We start from the raw sequence: 19,652 nt of genomic DNA, 5'->3' as shown, positions 1-19,652 counted from the left end.
AGAACATAGAAACTATGAAAAAGAGTAGTCAGAAAGGAAGAATACAATATCTGAAATACAGTAGAAGAAATAAGCAGTAGGTTGAATTGAACAGAGGAGCAAATCAGCGATTTGGAAGACAAGGTTGAAAAATACCAAAGCAGAGCAGCAAAAAGAAAAAAAATTTACAAAATGAGGACAACTTAGGGAACCTTTGGGACAATGTGAGGCATAAAAACATATGCATCATAGCAATAACAGGAAGAGAACAGTGAAAGAGCAAGGGATTGAGAGCCTACTTGAAGAAATAATGGCTGAAAAATTCCACGACCTGGGGAAGGCAAAAGACACACAAGTCCAGAAAGTGTAGAAAGTGCCAAACAAGAAAAACTCAAATAATCTCACAACAAGATACGTCATAATTACAATGACATAGGTTAAAGACAAAGAGAGAATCTTAAAAGCACCCAGAAAAAAACAGTTACCTATAAGGGAGTTCCCATAAAACTGTCATGATTTCTCAAAAGAAACATTTCAGACTAGAAGGGATAGGCATAAAGTATTCAAAGTGATGAAAAGAAAGGACCTACAACCAAGACTACTTTAATCACCAACGTTATCACTTAAAATAGAAGGAGAATAGAGACCTTCCCAGACATGAAAAAGCTAAAGAAGTTTATTACCATCAAACCAGTGTTAAAAGAAATGTTAAAGGGTCTTCTTTAAGAAGAAGGTGAAATAAAACAGGAGAACATAGTTAAAAAGACAAAGTTGGCAATTCATTTGTAGCTAGCAATAACCACTTTAAAAGTAAATGGCCTAAATGCTCTAATCAAAAGACCTAGGGTAGCTGATGCATAAGAAAACAAGATCCATATATATATGCTGTCTATGAAACACCAACCTCAGAATGAAAGTTACACATAGACTAATAGTAAAGGGATGGAAAAAGACATTACATACAAATGGAAAAGTAAAAGCTGGGGTAGCAATACTTATATTTGAAAAAATAGACTTCAAAACCAAGGCTATAGTATGACAAAGAAGGACACTACATAATGATAAAGAGAACAATCCAACAAGAAGATATAATTGTAGTATTCATTTATGCACCCAACTTAGGACCACCTAAATATAGAAAGTAAAACTTGATGGACATAAAAGGAGAATCAACAGAAATGCAGTCAGAGTAGGGGATTTTAACACTCCATTGACTGCAATAGGTAGATCTTCCAGATAGAAAATCAACAAGTAGACAGCAGCCTTCAATGACTCACTAGATCAGATGGATTTAATTGACATCTTCAGAGCCTTTTGCCCAAACAAGCAGATTATACAAACTTTTCAAGTGCACATCTTCTAGGATAGATCACATGTTAAGATGCAAAACAAGTCTCAATAAATTTAAGAAGATTGAAATCTTATCAAGCATAACACTGACCACAATGATATGAAACTAGAAATCAATGACAAGAAGAAAACTGAAAAATACACAAAACATGGAAGCTAAATAACATGTTTTTAAAAATGAGTTAAGACACAATGAGATCAAGGAAGAAAGCAAAAGTACCTTGAAACAAATGAAAATGAGAATGCAACAACCTAAAATCTGTGGGACACAGAGAAAGCAATCCTAAGAGGGACATTCATAGCATTCAAGAAACAAGAAAAGCTCACCCTGGCTGGTGTGGACTGGTGGATTGAGTGCCAGCCTATGAGCCAAACATTTGCTGGTTCAATTCCCAGTCAGGGCACATGCCTGGGTTATGGGCCAGGTCCCCAGTATGGGGTGCTCAAGAGACAACCACACATGGATGCTTTTCTCCCTCTCTTTCTCCCTTCCATCCCCTCTCTAAAAATAAATAATTAAAATCTTTTAAAAAAGAAACAAGAAAAAGCTCAAATAAACAATCTAACTTTATACTTAAGGGAACTAGAAAAAGAACAACAAACAAAGCTCAAAGTGAGTAGAAGGAAGGAAATCATAAAGATCAGAAAGAAATAAACAAAATAGTCTTTTAAAATGATGCAAAAGATCAGTGAAACCAAGAGTTTGTTCTTTGAAAAGATAAACAAGATGACAAACCTTTAACCAGACTCATCAAGAAAAAAGAGAGAGGACCCAAATAATAAAATTTAAAAATGAAAAAGAAGTAATAATTGACACCAAAGAAATCAAGGATTATGAGAAGATATTATAAACAACTATATGCCAACAAATTGGACAACCTGGATGAAATGGACAAATTCCTAGAAGCATAAAATCTTCAAAAACTAAATCAGGAAGAATCAGAGAATCTAAATAGACAGATATTACATCTATTGAAACTGAAGCAGTAATCAAAAACTCCTAACAAACAAAAGCCCTAGACCAGATGCTTCACAGGTGAATGTTACCAAACATCCAGGAAGAACTGACACATCTCCTTCTCAAACCATTCTCAAACCTTCCCAAAAATTCAAAGGATGGAAGACTCCCAAGCTTATTTTATGAGGCCAGCATTATTCTAATTCTAAAGCCAGATAAAGACCCTATAAAAATGAAAATTTAGGCCAATATCCTCAATGACAATAGATGCTAATATCCTCAAGAAAATATTAGCAAATAGAATACAGCAATACATGAGAAATATCCATGGTCAGTGGGATTTATTATAGGGTTGCAAGGTTAGTACATTTGCAAATCAAGAAATGTGATTCACATCATAAACAAAATGAAGGATAAAAATCACATGATCATATGTATAGACACAGAAAAATCATTTGATAAAATCCAGCATTTATGATAAAATCTCTCAGCAAAGTAGGAACAGAGGGAACATACATAATAAAGACCATGTATGACAAAACTACTGCCTGCATCATACTCAACAGGAAAAACCTACAAGCATTCCCTTTAAGATTGGTAACGAGGCAGGGATGTCTGCTTTCTCCTGTCTGGTTCAACATTGTTTGGGAGTCCTATCCATAGCACTCAGACATGAAGGAGAAATAAAAGTCATCCACATTGGAAAGGAAGAAGTGAAACTGTCTTTATTTGCAGATGACATGATACTGTATATAGAGAACCCTAACAATTCCACCAAGAAATCACTACAGCTTATAAATGAATTAAAAATGTAGCAGGATACAAAATGAATGTCTAGAAATCAGTTGCATTTTTCTATGCTAATAATGAACTATCAGAAAGGGAAGTTAAGAAAGTCCCATTCACAATTGTTTCAAAAAGAATAAAATACCTAAGAATAAACCTAACCTAGAATGTGAAAGATCTGTACTAGGAAAATTATAAGACACTAAAGAAAGAAACTGAAGAAGATACAAATAAAAGGAGGTACATACCATGTTCAGGGATAGGAATAATTAACACCATTAAAATGTCCATACTACCCAAAGCAATGTATAGATCCAAAGCAGTTCCTATCAAGATACCAATGATGTATTTTACTGAACTAGAATATTTTAAAAAATTTATTTGCAACCACAAAATAGCAACAATGATCTTGAGAAAGAAGAACAAAATTGAGGAATCACATTACCTAATATCAAATTATACTATAAGCCCATAGTAATCAAAACAGCATGGTACTGGCAAAAAAAAAAAAGGCAACCAAAACCCAGACACATAGATTGATGGAACTGAATAGAGAACCTAGAAATAAACCCACACCTTTATAGTCAATTAATATTTGACAGAGGAAGCAAGTACATACACCTGACTAAAGATAGTTTATTCAATCAGTGGTGTTGGGAAAATTGGACAGATACATGCAGGAAAATGAAACTAGACCACCTTCTTATACCACATGCAAGAATAAACTCAAAATGGGTTAAAGACTTAAATGTTAGACCCAAAGCCATAAAAATCCCAGAAGAAAACATAGGCAGTAAAATCTTGGACACTGCCTATAGCAATATTTTTTCTGATATATCTTCTCAGGCAAGGGAAATAAAAGATAAAATAAACAAATGGGCCTATATTAAACTAAAAAGTTTTTGCACAACAAAGGAAATCATTAACAAAATAAAAAGACAAGCTACTGAGAATGGGAGAACATGTTTGTCGATACACCTGATAAGGAGTTAATCTCCAGACTTCTAAAGACCTTGTAAAACTCAACACCAAAAACAAACAAACAAACCAAAAATCAAATAATCTGATTAAGAAATAGGCAAAGATCCTCAATAGAGACTTCTCCAAAGAGGACGTACAGCTAGCCAACAGACATATGAAAAGATGCTCAACATCACTAATCATTAGAGAAATGCAAATTAAGCCATAATGGGATATCACCTTACACCTGTCAGAATGGCTATCATCAATAAATCAACAACAAGTGCTGGCCAGGATGTGGAGAAAAGGGATTCCTTTTGCACTGTCAGTGGGAATGCACATTGGTGCAGCCACTGTGGAAAGCGGTATGGAGTTATCTCAATAAATTAAAAATGGAACTGCCTTATGACCCAGTGCTTCCACTTCTGGGAATTTATCCAAAGAAACTCAAAACACTAATATAAGCACCCCTATGTTCATTGAAGCATTATTTACAATTGTCAAGATTTGGAAGCAACCCAAGTGTCCATCAGTATAGATGAGTAGATAAAACAACTATGGGACATTTCTTTTACACAATGGAATGCTACTCAGTGGTAAAAAAAGAAGAAAATTTTACCCTTTGCAACAGCATGAATAGATCTGGAAAACACTATTCTAAGTGAAATAAGGCAATCAGGGAGAGACAAAGATATGATTTTACTCATATGTGGAATTAAATGAACAACCTGAACTAACAAACAAAACAGAGACAGACTCAGATAGAGAGCAGGCTGACAGCTGTAGGGGTGGGTTAAGGGTGGAGGGGTCGAGCAAAAAGGAAAAAGCACTCATGGACATGGACAACAGTGTGGTGGTGATTGTAGTGGGGAGGGGCTGGGTGGAGGTGGAAGAGAATACAGGGGGGATATATGGTAATGAAAAAAATATAAAAATAATTAAATCAATCAATCAATCAATCAATAACATTTTAAAAAGCTTCAGGAAAGGTCTAATTGAAGACTAAAATGATTAGATTAAGGATTACCAGCCGAATGGAAAATACAAAGAGATGAGGGTCAGATACTTCAACTTTCTAGAAACAGAAATGAGGACTCCGAAGGGGTAGATGAAGGAAGCTGACGGAGAGATGATCAAAGGAACCAGAGCTGAAGCAAGCTTGAAAGCACGTTTCAAAGGCACCTGGAGGCCGGAAAAGGGGAGGCTATGTCACAAGTATAGTAAAATCAATATGATTCAACAGCACGCAGCAGTTGGGAGGTGACCTGGTCTGGAAAGCAAAGCACCCTGAGTCAAAGAGAAAAAAATTAAGAAAAAAGGTTATTAAAGAAACTGAGAACACAGAACTCAGTGTCTGTAAAAATACTGGTTTGTGGGACAAATTATAGAGTGGGAGCACTGGTCAAAGATCTTGTAACTTGAAAAAAAAAGTTTGAAATTTCCTTCACAGGGTCAGTGAGGGTGAGGAAAGATGGCTTGTACTCCAGAGGGAAAAATAAGAGTTGCCAGAGCAGAGGGAGGTGGAGAGGATGTTTAGTTAGTTTTAGATTTGGATGAAACAAGGTAGGAATTGCCCACCTGGAACACACAAGGGTACAAAATGCCAGAGAAGAGCTCAGTTTCATGCAAATATTTTCAGCACAAATGATCAGCTCCCCAGCTCAGCTCCATAAAAAGAACAAACCCAAAGCTGATAGCATAAAAACACCAACAGAGGGAATGACCAGGATGGAGTTCCAAGATTACATCTTCAAACAACATGCAAATGCTTTCCAATTAAAAAAAACAAAACAAAATTCTAAAAACAAAAAGTTAAAATAAACCTCCATGTCAATTTAAAAAGTATTACACAGTAAAAGAGTTAAAAGAGTAAAAATTAGTTTTAATTCTATCTCAGTATCACAATTCTTCACTTTTTAATTTTTTAAAAATATATACATATCTATGTCTCTGGCTCTGTGTCATTTCTCTTTGAGTCTATTTTGTAGTATCTGTTTTTACACAAATGGATTTAATCTGAAATTCTATAGTATTCCTTAGTACATCATGAACACATTTTTATGCCACCAAATATTCTTTTTCCACAGAATTTATGACTACTCGGTACTTCATTGTCTCCTTGTATCACACTTTAGCTGACTCCCTTTTGTTGGAAAAATTCCGTTTTTTACAAATTTTTCAAATTATGAATATTGCTGTCCTGCTCTTCCTTAGAGTTGCTAAGCCTTTGCACATGTTAATATTTCCTTACCATAAATTCAGGCATGGGTATTGTTAAATTAAAGGATAAGAAAGTTTTTTTAAGATTTTATTTATTTATTTTTAGAGAGGGAAGGGATGGGGATAGAGAGAGAGAGAGAGAAACATCAATGTGCAGTTGCTGGGGGCCATGGCCTGCAACCCAGGCATGTGCTCTGACTGGGAATCGAACCTGCAACACTTTGGTTTGCAGCCCACACTCAATCCACTGAGCTACGCCAGCCAGGGGATAAGAAAGCTTTTAATATGAATTGCCAACTTGCCCTCCAGAAAGGGTACATCCATTTGCACTGTCATAGTGGTTTATGAGAGATCCTTAGACTAAACTATTATATTTTTTGAAGGAGAGGAGAAAGCTCCCAGAAATGAAAATCTGACTATGAGCTTTGGAATACGTGGCCTCTGTTTGAATGTAGGCTGTTCCTCTTACAGACCATGGAACCTTAGGCAAGTCACTTAACCTCACTAACACTCAGTTTCTCCATTGTACTGAGATGCACCTAACTAAAGTTAAATAATGGGATTAAAAAATAAAGCATAAAAATGCTGAGCGCAGTGACTGATACACTGGAACACTAAAGAAATAGTAAATGGTACTCTCAGGATGTTTTTCCCCCTTAGAGTTTCACTGGGAAAGTTTCCAAGAATAGCACATGGAATGAGGCACCAAAGAGAAGGAATTCTAATCACAGGAGACACTGAAGGAAAGCATCAGAACCGTCACAAAGCTGGTTTATATAAATGTGGGTCAGAAAAAAGCCTTCTGAACCAGAAGACTAATTGAATCCACAATTATGTACTGGTGGTGGTGTCAGTTTAGCAGTGCAGCTAGGTGAGGCTGTGACCGAAACACCACCAGCACTTCTGCACTAACGGACAGGGAGGAAATGAAAGCACTGTGGGAAATCTCACCTTTTGGCTATGAGGCCCAGCTGCTCTGCAGACCCCTCACAGGGAGATAATGACAAGTTTTGAGAAAATTACAAAAGATCACAAGCCCTGAGATGTGTAAAAGCTGTCATAGTGGGTTGATAACACCATCTAAACAATAACAGACATAATGATCTCATGAAGGAGGAAGGGGGAAATGCAGGGAGGGGGAGGGGAGGAGTATGGTGGGAGAGGGGAGAAAATAGCCAGTGTATAGACCAAATGAATGGTTCCCACCATATTGGCCCCAATATGGATCTTATTCAGGGGAAGTGACTCCACAAATGTACAAGCTGGGAACAGGCAGGTGAGAATTCTTGGCATATACTTGCATAGAGAAAAGGATGCAGAGTGAAATTGGGAAGTAAAATAACAGAAATGGAATCTGAGTAAATATGGAAGGAGGGGAGAGGTGTCTGGAAACCCTCAATAACAACCAAGTGGTAAGTGCAGATCCTCATGGGGAGTTCCTTCTCATGATGCTGTGGAACAACCAAACACCAGCAAGATACCCACAGCTGCACTGCTGGGAAGAGGGTGAAGGAGGGTCAAACATGGCTTGCTTTCTTTTTTCCCCTTCTTGTTGATATGGCTCAACTTCATCAATATAAGGCAGGACAAGTGGTGGGGACAGCAGTATAGGAAAGGAGAAAAGTAGGAAGGGGGGTAAGGGAGGCACTCAACCCCTAGCACAGAGGTTCCAAAGGGGGCATAGAGATGCCAGAGATGGGTCCTGCCTTCAAGGAGTTCCAAGTCGAGTTAGGAGGACAAATCCCATGGTATGAAAAAGCAAATACAAACAGGGTGGGGCACAAGTAAATTTACAGTTGTTCATATGGAAAACAATACAATAATTAATTAATAATAATACAAGAGTAAACTCTGTGTTAGTGCACTTGCCACTGTAAACCGACCTGTGCCATGCCCAGTATGATGAGTGGCCAGGTAAGAACAAAACTGTGGGTTGTGAACAGGCGTAGCTGGGTGAACCTCCTGGTTAGAAGTTCCAAATGGGATCCAGATAGGTGATGAGTAGAGACAGGGGCTCCAGACTGGGGACTCGGCAGGAGCCACACAGCTGAGGCAGGATTGAGAAAGCATGTAGCCTGGAGACCTGGTGACATGTACTGCCAGGTGAAAGGGGTGGACAGTAAAAAGGAATGAGCTTGGGCTTGGGGGCCAGAAGGTTTTTTTCCCACTTACTGGGAGTCCTAGGGCCTCTGTTTTCTCACTTCTAAAATGAGGATAATAATATGCTCTTTCAGAGCTGATAAAAAATGAAAAAAAAAAGAATAGAGCACTAACAAAGTTACTGGCACATAAGTGCCTAGAAAGCGATAATTTCTTTAGGTGACTGACTACTTCTGGAAATAAAAGCAAAGCATAGAAATGAGAAGACAAGAGAATAATATAAAAAGAAGTCGAAGGTCTCAGAAAGAAAATGTTCACATAATAAAGGTACAATATAAGGGGTGATAAAAATAAAGAGGGGGTGGTTAGAGGAGGGTACCTAAATGTGGTCCATGATCAGCATCACCTGGGAATTTGTGAGAACTACAGATATTTGCCCCACCCAAGACCTGTTTAATGAGAATCTCTGGAGGCAGAGCTCAGCAATCTACAGTTAATAATATTTCTCACCTTAAAGTTTGAAAGTTCTGGGTGGGAGGATTTGGAATATTTCTTGACCAAGAGATTAGCTTACAGTAGATATACCTGACTCCAATTAGCACTGACTTCAATTAATCTTTTCACATGTTCATGAGGGTTATTAATTCATAAAGAGATCCTTAGAGATTCTGCAGGGAAAGTAAAACTACTATGGAAAAGAATTAAGATTGACTACAGCCCCAGAATATAGTCAACAGAAAGTGGGATAAAGTTATGTCAGTTTCTGTCAGTTTAGTCATGTTTTGCTACTAATAAAATCACAAAAATCTTTAGGTTTATAGAGCTTTGAGGAGTTTGGAATTATGGACCTATATTGATTCATTTAATCCACATAAACTATGCTGTAGGTACTCTTGCCATCCCCACTGTATAAATGCAGAAACTGAGGCACAGAGAGGTTTGCAAGGTTGCAGGGCCAATATGCGGCAAAGTCAGGATTCGAACTCAGGTGGCGAGACTCCATGCTTTCAGCTGCTAGTCTAAGCTACTTCACCACCACCACAATTTATTTAAACACTTTCTTATTGTTGGACACAGGCTGTTTCTAGTGTTTCACTTTCCTAAATAAACACTGTGAAGAACATCTTCATGACTGTTTATTTTTTTAGGTTTGTGTTACACCTCTTCACTTTAGTTATTGTAGACATGTAATAGCACTGAGTATTTTTTCTTTATAGTTTTTTAGATAACTTCTTTCTTTTTTTGGAGGGGAGGCATAAGTCTTAAACCATGTTTCTAATGATTTCTTCAGTTATTAATGATTTCTCTACAATTTATTTGTACCTGTAATTCCAGATAGGTCCTGGGAGGAGGTTAGTGTAGCTTCCACTCATTAGTGAGATCTTGGATCTCGCTGATGATTTCTGTAGGATATATCCCAGAAATTGAATTCCTTGGTCAAAGATAACAACCAATTTTAAGAGGATTATTTTCCAGATAATTTGTGTTATCTGGGGTAACCATTTTATCTCACTCCACCAGCATTATCTTTAAAATCTTACTGTTCTTGATAAGCAAATGGATATATCATTTTAAAAATCCTTATTTCTTTTATTAAAGTTAAAATATTTTATATGTGCACCAACCACATGCTTTTCCTCATTTGAAAACTGTTAATCCTTTGCCCACTTTTTGAAACTAAGGTCTTATCATTTTTCCTATTAATTTTTATGAGCTCGTTAGATATTGAAACTTTTAACTCTTTGGCATATTTGCTACAACTTTTTAAAATTTAGTTTCCTTTCAAGTTAATTGTGGCTTTTTATACATAATAGTTTAAATATTTATGTAACAAAGTCAGTTAATATTTTCCTTCGTGATTCTCTGCTACTCTCACACATAGAAAGAACTTCTTCATTCCCATAATATCCTCTGCTTTTCTCCCCACCCCCCAAAATAGAAACTTCCCAAAGTTCAACTTTTAACTTGAAGTTACAATTTGACTGAGTGTATTTACAGTAAGTTCATTTCTTCAGAAAACTAAATAAGGTATGTGTGTTCATTTTTGGTGGTGGGTAAACTTTGAGTCCCACGAAACCCGCATAAGATCGAGAGGCAGCCAGTTAGTGGGAAGCTCACGGGCTAGGAATAAATGCAATTAAGAGCAAGAATCAGGTCTGTCATTTACAGTCGTGCTTTCTTGGTCAAGTCATGCAACCTCTCAGGGCCCTAGTTCCTCATTTGTAAAATGGAGATGAGTGTACCTATCGCACCCATCTCCCTCTTTATCTCCTGAGATGTTCTGAGGAAGACGCGAGTTAATGATAAAAAGTACTTTGTCAATCAAGTGCTGTATCAGTCTATGTATCGAGATTTGTTAATTCACTCAGCTTTTCCATTGTACCAGGCACCATGCTGGAGTCTGAGGTTTCAGTGTTGAAGAAGACACAGCATCTGTGCTTGATGAGCTTGAACAATTTGTATTAGCTCATTTAAATCAGTTAACAACAAATGCAGTAGGTAAAATTAGTAACCTCAGTATTTTGATAGGGAAACTGGGGCACAGAGGGGTTAAACAACTTGCCCAAAGCCATATGACTAGTAAGCTGTAGAGCTGGGATACAGGGCCAGGCACTCTAATTCCAGAGCCTAGACTTTAACTTCACTGCCTATCAAAAGATATGGGTGAAAATTGGCTAATTGCATAGAGCAAACCCTTATTTCGAATATTTTTATTTTTAAGAGTGCAGGAAATAGGCCACTTGGCCTCCTCACGACCTTTTTCTCCTAATATTTCAACTGACAAACAGCACAAAAGGACTCCCATGTGCAAGTTCATGATCTGAGGGACTAGGGTTCTGAAACTAGTGAGCACTTTGACCTGATGGGTCCTTTCTCACTGGCTCTCTGAGATCTGCTGGCACTCAGCCCCTCTTCTTACCCACCCTCTTCCGCGGGCATCTCTGAGTCCATGGTGCCAACTCACCCCCTAACATGCAACTGGAGCTCAACTGATGCTTGCTGAACTAAATGGAAGGCTTTTGTCAAATTTAGAATATTTAGAAAAACTATATGGAGGATATAATAATTCTTTCAATCATCAACTTCTATTAAGAGAAAAAAAAACACATTTTTTTCCTAAGGACAAACAGCTCACAATTATTGGAGGAGCTGTTACAATCTCTTTGAGCCTGGTTCTTTCTTTCTACATGAAACATAACAAATAAATAAGAAAAATGCTTGTTAGAAACTCCACCAACAAAAAGCACAGGAAAAAGAAGTCAAATAGCTCCATTTTTCTATTCGTTAGTAATTTTGCTTGTGTGTATGTGAAAGACTCGTTGAAAGAAGAATAGCTAAAATTAGCTTCCTGTCTGCAGGCATCATATTACCTTTGCCCCATCATCACTGAGAAGCATTCCCTGAGAGTGGAGGTAAACAGGTTTTTGTCCTGGTTTACAAGGGAAAAAAGACAATTATAGATGAGAAACACATAAAAGCCAATTAATTCAGGTTACACAACCCAAGAAATCTTCATTCTTCCTGCTTTGTCAAAATAAGGAAAGACCTCAGAGACCGCTGAGTCAAAGGATATCGGCCAGTTAAGCACGTACCCTATGCCAGGCATTGTGTTAACCACTTTCCATATACAGCTCATTTAACCCTAACAACTGCCTTTTGAAGGAGATATTACCTTGGTTTTACAGATATCAAAAGAAAATCCACCAGTAAAAACTGAGGCTCAGAGAGGTTAGATATGTTGTCCAAGGTCACAGACATGGAAAGTCTACTTTTATACAAACTCTAGATCTTATTTTTCCTCACTTCACTTTTGCCACTTCACTTCTTGGCCCTGCCTTATTATAATGTCTTTTCATTTCTGTGACTTTGAGTAATGATACAGCTGTTCAAGCTGTACTGCAATCAATCAGTGTTTCCCAGGATCCACATTTGGGGGAAATAGGCATAAAGCTACTGGCAGCTTTTCAGCAAACATTATCACACACGTGTGAGTTATTTTCTGTTTTATGAATGGATGATATGGTTACCAAGATTACACTGCATTATAAAATAGGCCCACCTAAATTCTCTAATTATCACTGACTTTAATAAAGGCCCCTCAGCCAGTGCTTATTGTGAGAGGACACTTCAGAAAAGGAGAACAACTTCAATCAGACTGATGGCAAAGTTGAACCAAAACTCCTAGGCACAAGTGAGGGTTATATGTGCTGCTTTATGACAATGGAAAATGGATGAAGTTTCATGTTCATTTACCTTGAACTAAAGGCCTCCCAGAGATGAGAGAGACAAGTACTTCCTAGATACCTGATCCCTAGTCCTGCTTGGTGCCCAGCTTCCTTTTGTTTACCTGGAGATCATCTGGATGATAGACCAAAGGATGACAGAACAGAATCCCACTCCCCACATCTAATGAGTAACTGAGTGCTGTGGAGTCTACCTTACAAACATCTCAAGCATTTGTCTCCTTTTCTCCATGGCCACTGTCATGGCCACCATCGTTCATGCCATCTTCACTGTCATTTGAATGGTTATATTCTCTCTAAGAGGTTTCTCTGCTGCAAACTGGGAACCAGGAATTCCCAGGCAGCCAGAATGATTGTGCTCTAAACAAAACACTCACTAACTCACTCCTTCATTTAAAACCTTCCAGTGGTTTCCTTTGTCCTAGGATGAATAATGGATATAATAGCCAACAATAACTGGGTGCACAATCTATATCAGGTACTACATGGCTTATCTCAATTCTTGCAGCAACCCAATGAGGGAGGTACAACCTTCATCACCGTTACATGTTGAGGCCAAGTTACTTGACCAAGGTTCCACAACTAGAAAATGGCCAAGCCACGACTCAAACCTGGGTCCATCACATCTTTGAGTACACAGTTTAACCACCAGGGTATCTAGATGGAGGTGTGCAGGTTCTGTGACCTGGCCTGCCCACTGCTTCAGCCTTATCTCTCAACAAGTCCCTCTTTGTTCCTTATACTTGAGCTCTTTGAGCTACTTGAAGGTCCTGGACATTGTGCCTCTGCTTTTCTGTTTATTTTGTTTGGTTTTTCACACTAATCCCTCTTCTATAATGCCCTCTCCACTTTACTTATCTTGTGGAATGTCTTGTATTTCAAGATTCAACTTAAATGTTAACTCTTCCATGAAACTTTCCTCATCCCCTCCTTTCCTTGGTAGAATCAACCACTCCCTTACCTGTGCATCAGTGTATCCTAATTATAGCACCACAACACTCCTACCTCACATGGATAAGTATGACTCCCCTCTCTTAGCCTTCTATGAATTCCTTAAATGCTGGGACTGTGTCTTACTAACCCATTTTATCCATAACATCTAACACAGTGCTGGGCATTAGAAGATTTACTATAAATAATATTGAATACATGAAAATACTTATTTGCACATAGAATATGTTGCTTGCCAGAGCACCCCATTGCAAACTTTAGGTTACTTCTACTTACAGCATCAATGCAATTAGGTTTTTTTTTTTTTTTTTTTCTTTGCTTAAGGACTGTATATGAAACTCTGAAGAGGTATGTAAAGCTTTAGAGGTGGAAAAAAGATATTGTAGTCTTCCTGCCACACCTGTTTTCACCTGGGAAAGTACTCAGTGACAACAATAAACTGTCACTGTACAAATTGAATTGGGTATTGCAATTACATACATATCTTCCTTAGCAATGAGAATATGAATGATTCACATTTGAACTGCAATGCACATATTTTGTTGTGCACAATAACAAACTGATAAGAATAAAACTAATTTAAACATTTAATTTTAAAGCAAGAATAACAGTAATGAAAAACCAGGACCAACTCAAGACTGAACAAATGATGCTGTGATAATAAAGCATCCTTTTCCCAGATTCCAGAAATGCCAACTTTACGTGTGTACCCATGCAGTATGGCAAATGCCACACAGAAAACAGACTTCTTGATTCTCAGCAGCCAAATGCAGTTCCTAATTGATACATTCTGATCCTATCTGAAAACCATATACATCCTCAATATTCTCACTTACCCTTGAATATCAGCTCAAGGGAATCCTCTTTGAGAAAGCCTTCCTTGGTCTTGTAGTGCAGTCTGTGTACACCCTCAAAGAATTTTATTTCTTTCCTTTAGAAAGATTACTTTAGTTTGTAATTACATTTTCTTTTTAATCCTTACCCGAGGATATGTTTATCGATTTTAGAGAAGACAAAGGGGGAGAGAGAAAGAAGAGAAACATCCAACGGTGCCTCCTCTTTGCGCTCCAACTGGGGAACAAACCTGCAACCTTTTGATGTATGGGATGATGTATTTTCAATAGTTATTTTACTAAGGGTTGCGTCCCCAAACATCTGTAAGCTTCAGGAGATTAGGGACATTGCCTGGTCCCATTCACCATTTCCTGCCCAGCGACTGGCACATAGCCGGACACTCTATGAACATTTTGAATGAACGAATGGCGAGTGATTCCTTTGTCTCTTACTCATTTCCCTGTTCTCCTAATTATACCTGATTTCTTACCAGGCTCAAGTTGATGCTCAATCCATTCCTTTTTCTTATTTCTCTACCCTACCACAAGGATCAGTCCTTATTTTCTAATCTTTTCCCCTTCCAACCACCCAATCCAAAGGCTTCCTAGAAGTGGCAGCTTCTAGCCAGCCTGAATATTTTGACATGTTTCGGATCCAGGTCAAGGTTATGCAACATGAAAAAAATAAAAATAAATAAATAAAGGAAAATGTAGTGACTGGAGTATTTTAGACAGTCTACACAACTCCTACAAAACTTTTAATTCACTAAAAATAATTTAAAGAATTTCTATTTTATCATGTAGATAAAATGGATTTATTTGCTGATTTTTTTCCTACTTTTCAATATGTTTTGGCGTTGCATAGAAAAAGCATTGGAAAAGAGCTGATTGTGCTGTTTGCAAGCAATAAGCCACATATGTGGTCTCTTACCAGATTGTCTGGAGGTTGTTTCTGAATGACGGGACCCAGCGCTCCAGGATTCTTCTCCACTCGGGGGTCTTGGCCTGCTCCTACTTCCTCTATGGCTCCTCCCCACCCTCCTCACAAGTATAAAACCTCCAGCCTCTGAGTTCTTCTTACAGAGGGAAAGAACCATGCAATTCTGCTCGGTCCTGGAGGAAGGGGGAGGCAATGGGGGAAAGGTGTGACTGGGGGAGCACTGCTTTCAGGAATTGGAACTAGTTAAGTGTTAATTTCTGGAAATTTAGAGCATTTTAGGAAATATCCTTTATTGATTCCCCTCACTACCAGGCTCTACTTAAACTGTACTTGCGAAGTCCAGTTTAAGGCAAAGAATAGGTAAGACAGAACTGAATAGGTAGGACGGACTCTTCTCCAATGCCGCTTTCTATGAATCGCTGGGAGAGTGAAGGCAAATAAACGAAATGTCCTGTCCGTAGCGGGCTCCCTACCCAAAGGGCCACCGCAGTGGAAGGCTGCGAAGACAGCAGGGGTGATGCAGCTGGGAGCACCGGAGATTAAGGGATGCCCTAGGCAGTGGGGGTGACGTCATTTTCTCCTGGTACTTTCACTGGGCAGGAGGTGGGATACAGAATTAAAAGGAGGGGACAGAACAAGAAAAGTAAGAAAGAATACGGTGAAAAACAAGGAAGGTATAAATAAACAAATGCTAGTATAGATAGGCATTACTCTAGAAGACAAACTTTTGTATTGCTTGACTACTTAAAACTAAGTTGCACGTGTTATTTATTGAAAGTATAATTTTAAAATAATTTAGAGAATAATAAAATACTCCATCAATCTGGTACTTTTTTTTTTAATCCCCAAGGAATATGGTGCCACCGAGGCAAGGTCCCTAAAGTAGCTAGCTGGAGGCTTGGGCAAGGACGCCGCGTCCCTCCGTTCCGTATACGCCAGAAACCGCCTGTTCCCTCGTTAACACACATGGAGAGCGTGTTCTTTGTGACAGTGCTACATACAGGCCGAAGAAACAAGGCACAGATACAAGACACTACCCACAGCCCGAGTCCTGGGGCGCACTCGCGTCCATCCGCGAGAGCGACCCACAGCTCCTTCTCAGGGCGACTGAGCCGTCCGGTCCTGAGCCCGAGCAGCGTTTGGTCTTGCAACTTGACTCGCCTCAAGGCCGGCACCCGGTGTTCCTAGGGCTGAGCTGCTCCGCCTGCGCCCTTCGGTGTTCCTAGGGTTGAGCTGCTCCGCCTGCGCCCTTCGTTTGGCCCAGAGCCCGCAGCCCCCAGACCCGACACTGCCCCGGCCGCATTGGGACGCTTTCTGCCCGCCCTCCTCGCGGCCCTCGGTCCTACCTGGCGCCCCGGCTCCAGCTCCCTCACCAAGGGTAGCGCCGGCCGGTCAGCCGTGGGTCTCCACGAGGATGGGCTCGCAGCTAAGCTAGGACGGTGCGCGGGCCTCGCTCCAGGTTCCTAGGTCAAAGCCCGGCCGCAACAGCCCCCCCGCAGACCCTCCGGGCGTGTGCCCCGGCCCTGGCCTCGGAGCTCCGCCCCTCTCTCGCTCCCCGCCCGCCTGCTCCCTCGGGGTCCGCGCCTGCTGAGCCTAGCTCCCCTCGGAGCCCACTCACGGGAGCCTCTCTAACCCTGCACCTTGGGCAGCTCCGCTTCCCTCTCCGTCTTCCCAGTCCTGTCCGAGCTGAGCTGGCTCCACTCGAGCCTGGCGCCGAGAGCAGGACTTCCCTCTCCCGAGGGCCACGCGTCGGGTCTGGTCCTTGGGGACTGCTGGCCCCGCGCTTGGGTCCTCTCCAGTCCTCTGCCGTGCAGCACCAGGAGTTCCCGGACCCCTGACCCTGCACCGGCGGCAGAAGTCACCCCTTCCTTCCTCCTCCTGGGAGATGGAAAGAGGCTTACGACGTTGGGGACTTACGACTCCGCCAACATTCTCTGTGCCATGAGTGAGAAAAAAATTTTATGATAGAAGGCCAGAAAGTCACAGTAAAATAAATATAAATCCGTGCCAAGACTCTTACTCATTCCGCAAGACTCAGGGCGAAAGCTGTCTATGCTGTGAGACCTTCTCTGTATTCGCAAACGGCTCCCTCTTTCCGCTCTTCTGCGTGGAGGGGTGCGCTTTCCTCACTGGCCGGAGCCAGGCACCTGGAGCGCGTGGTTGCCTTTACCGAACTCGACCTTGCTCTGCTTGAAGACGGGCCCCGACTTCCTTGCTCATCTCCGTCCCCAGCCTGGCATGGCGCCCGTCGCCTATCAGGCGCTCAAATATTTTATGAATAAGTGGAAAATTTGTTTCTTTTGTAGAAAACCAGGTTTTTCTTTTTACCCTCAAATACTACACACTCCTTTGGGTAAACAATCTGCTAGTCCCTACAAAAAGTCAAATCCCCTTTGATGGAGCAATTCCATTCTTGGGGAATTTTCCATAACAAATAATTCTTGTGCAGATGTTCATAACAGGATCATTTATTACAGAAAATAATAATTTAAAAAAAACAAACAAAGAAAAGCAAACAACAAACTCTAAACAATAGGTAACTGGTTGAATAAATTAAGGTAGGATAACTTAGGGTCATTATACAGCCATTAAAATGATAAACATCAAGGTAAGAGTGTCTCAAATATTTTTAGAATAAGGAGTGAGCATTTATTTATAAAGGAAAAAAGAGAAAACATGAAGCAATATAATAAAGTGAATAAGACATTTACAAAATAACATGAAGCTGAAAAAGTAAAAAATTGCATAGTTACCATGTTTAACTTCAAATAAAAAATGCAGATTTCTTCTTTGTAAAGTGGGGATTACACCTATATTATGGAGTTCTTGGATTATTAAATGAGATGTTAAAGGAACATCCCTGAAACATAGAGGATACTCAGAAAAAAGTTCCATTTTCTTATTTCAAAGGAATGCAGACTCATAGACAGGGTCTCAAATACATCCTTATTATAGCCCAGTCCTGCCCACTTGATTTCCTTCCCCTCAAACGGTGGGTGGGAGAAGGAGTTGAAAAATGTTCAAGCACCACATTAAGATGAAGGGGAGGATCTAGTTAATAAGAATAAATGCCAAGTCCTCCCTCAGACCCAAATGCCCAGCAACACAAATTCACTGTGAGAGATTTGGTTCAGTAGCAGTGCATGTCAAAAAGCTTAGAGATTTTAGCTGGCTACAAGCACAGCGTGATCAGTGCCTAAAGGCTGAATTAATTCAGCCCCAAAGCTGAATGCTACTGGAGTCTTAGGTTGAACTTATACTCTTTAATATTCAGTTTACAACCTGGGCATAACGTTCAAATATCTTTAAGAAAGCATGACATTGAAGAGTAATATTACTCCCATCTTAAAGGTAAAGAAACCAAAGTTCACAGTGGTTAAGGTGTATAGGATGGGGCAGCTGGGAGGCAGAACAACCATGACCTCAATCTGATCAGTTTGACCATAAGCCAAGGTGCTTGACCACTTCATTAGTGGCTCTCAATGTTTACACCTTCCACTGGAGGAATAGGAGATGCTTTAATTTAGAGTGGTACACAGGCTGTGAGGTTAAACAACATCACATGGTGAAAAAGGTATGCTCAGTTCTCCTGAGCCTATGGTTATGTCAAGGAAGAAGTATCATTTTGTGGTACTTTTTCTCCACACCTCTCAACATCTGTTAAATCTTTTTTAACAAACAGAGGCTGAACTTCTGGCCAAGATGGAGGCATAGGTAGAGGCACTTTGCCTCCTTGTACAACCAAAAGAAGGACAACAACAAATTTAAAAACAAAAAATAACCAGAATTGCCAGAAAATTGAACTGTTTTGGTTCAATTTTAGTCTGACAACCAAGGAGTTAAAGAAGAAACATTCTTCTTTAACTGGTAGGAGGGGCAGAGATGGGCAGCCAGGGCTGAGAGGATTCTCAGGAAGGTGGTAGCTGGCGGACCAGGTGGTTGAACATTTGTGTGTGAATAAACCAGGAGGAACAATTGAGGAGTGAGACAGACCATGCAACCCAGGGTTCCAGTGTGGGGAAATAAAGCCTCAAAATCTCTGACTAAAAATACCTGTGGAAGAAGGGGAAGAGGAAGGTCAATAAGTGGAAAATTGTTTGAACAAATAATAAAGGACAACTTCCCCAATCTGGCAAAGGAAATAGACTTCCAGGAAGTCCAGGAAGCTCAGAGAGTCCCAAAGAAGTTGGACCCAAGGAAGAACACACCAAGGCACATCATAATTACATTAGCCGAGGTAAAAATAAAGGAGAGAATCCTAGAAGCAGCAAGAGATAAGAAGATAGTCACCTACAAAGGAGTTCCCATCATACTGTCAGCTGATTTCTCAA

The 19,652-nt window shown here is 39.9% G+C and overlaps 1 protein-coding gene across 1 annotated transcript in view; it reads right to left on the bottom strand.

Annotated features, from left to right (window-relative positions):
- The window catches only part of CASR (calcium sensing receptor), a 109,378-nt gene extending 91,740 nt beyond the window's left edge, over nucleotides 1-17,638 (bottom strand). Inside the window, exon 1 of the mRNA XM_028505254.2 lies at nucleotides 17,342-17,638. The gene's annotated coding sequence lies outside the window, so the exon portion shown is untranslated. The remainder of the gene's footprint in view (nucleotides 1-17,341) is intronic.
- Nucleotides 17,639-19,652: the final 2,014 nt, after the last annotated feature.

This window comes from Phyllostomus discolor, chromosome 2 (assembly GCF_004126475.2).
Source record: "Phyllostomus discolor isolate MPI-MPIP mPhyDis1 chromosome 2, mPhyDis1.pri.v3, whole genome shotgun sequence".
In the NCBI taxonomy this organism is placed as follows: Eukaryota; Metazoa; Chordata; class Mammalia; order Chiroptera; family Phyllostomidae; genus Phyllostomus; species Phyllostomus discolor.
Note: the sequence above shows the minus strand (reverse complement) of the source record. Positions and strands in the feature narration are given on the sequence as shown.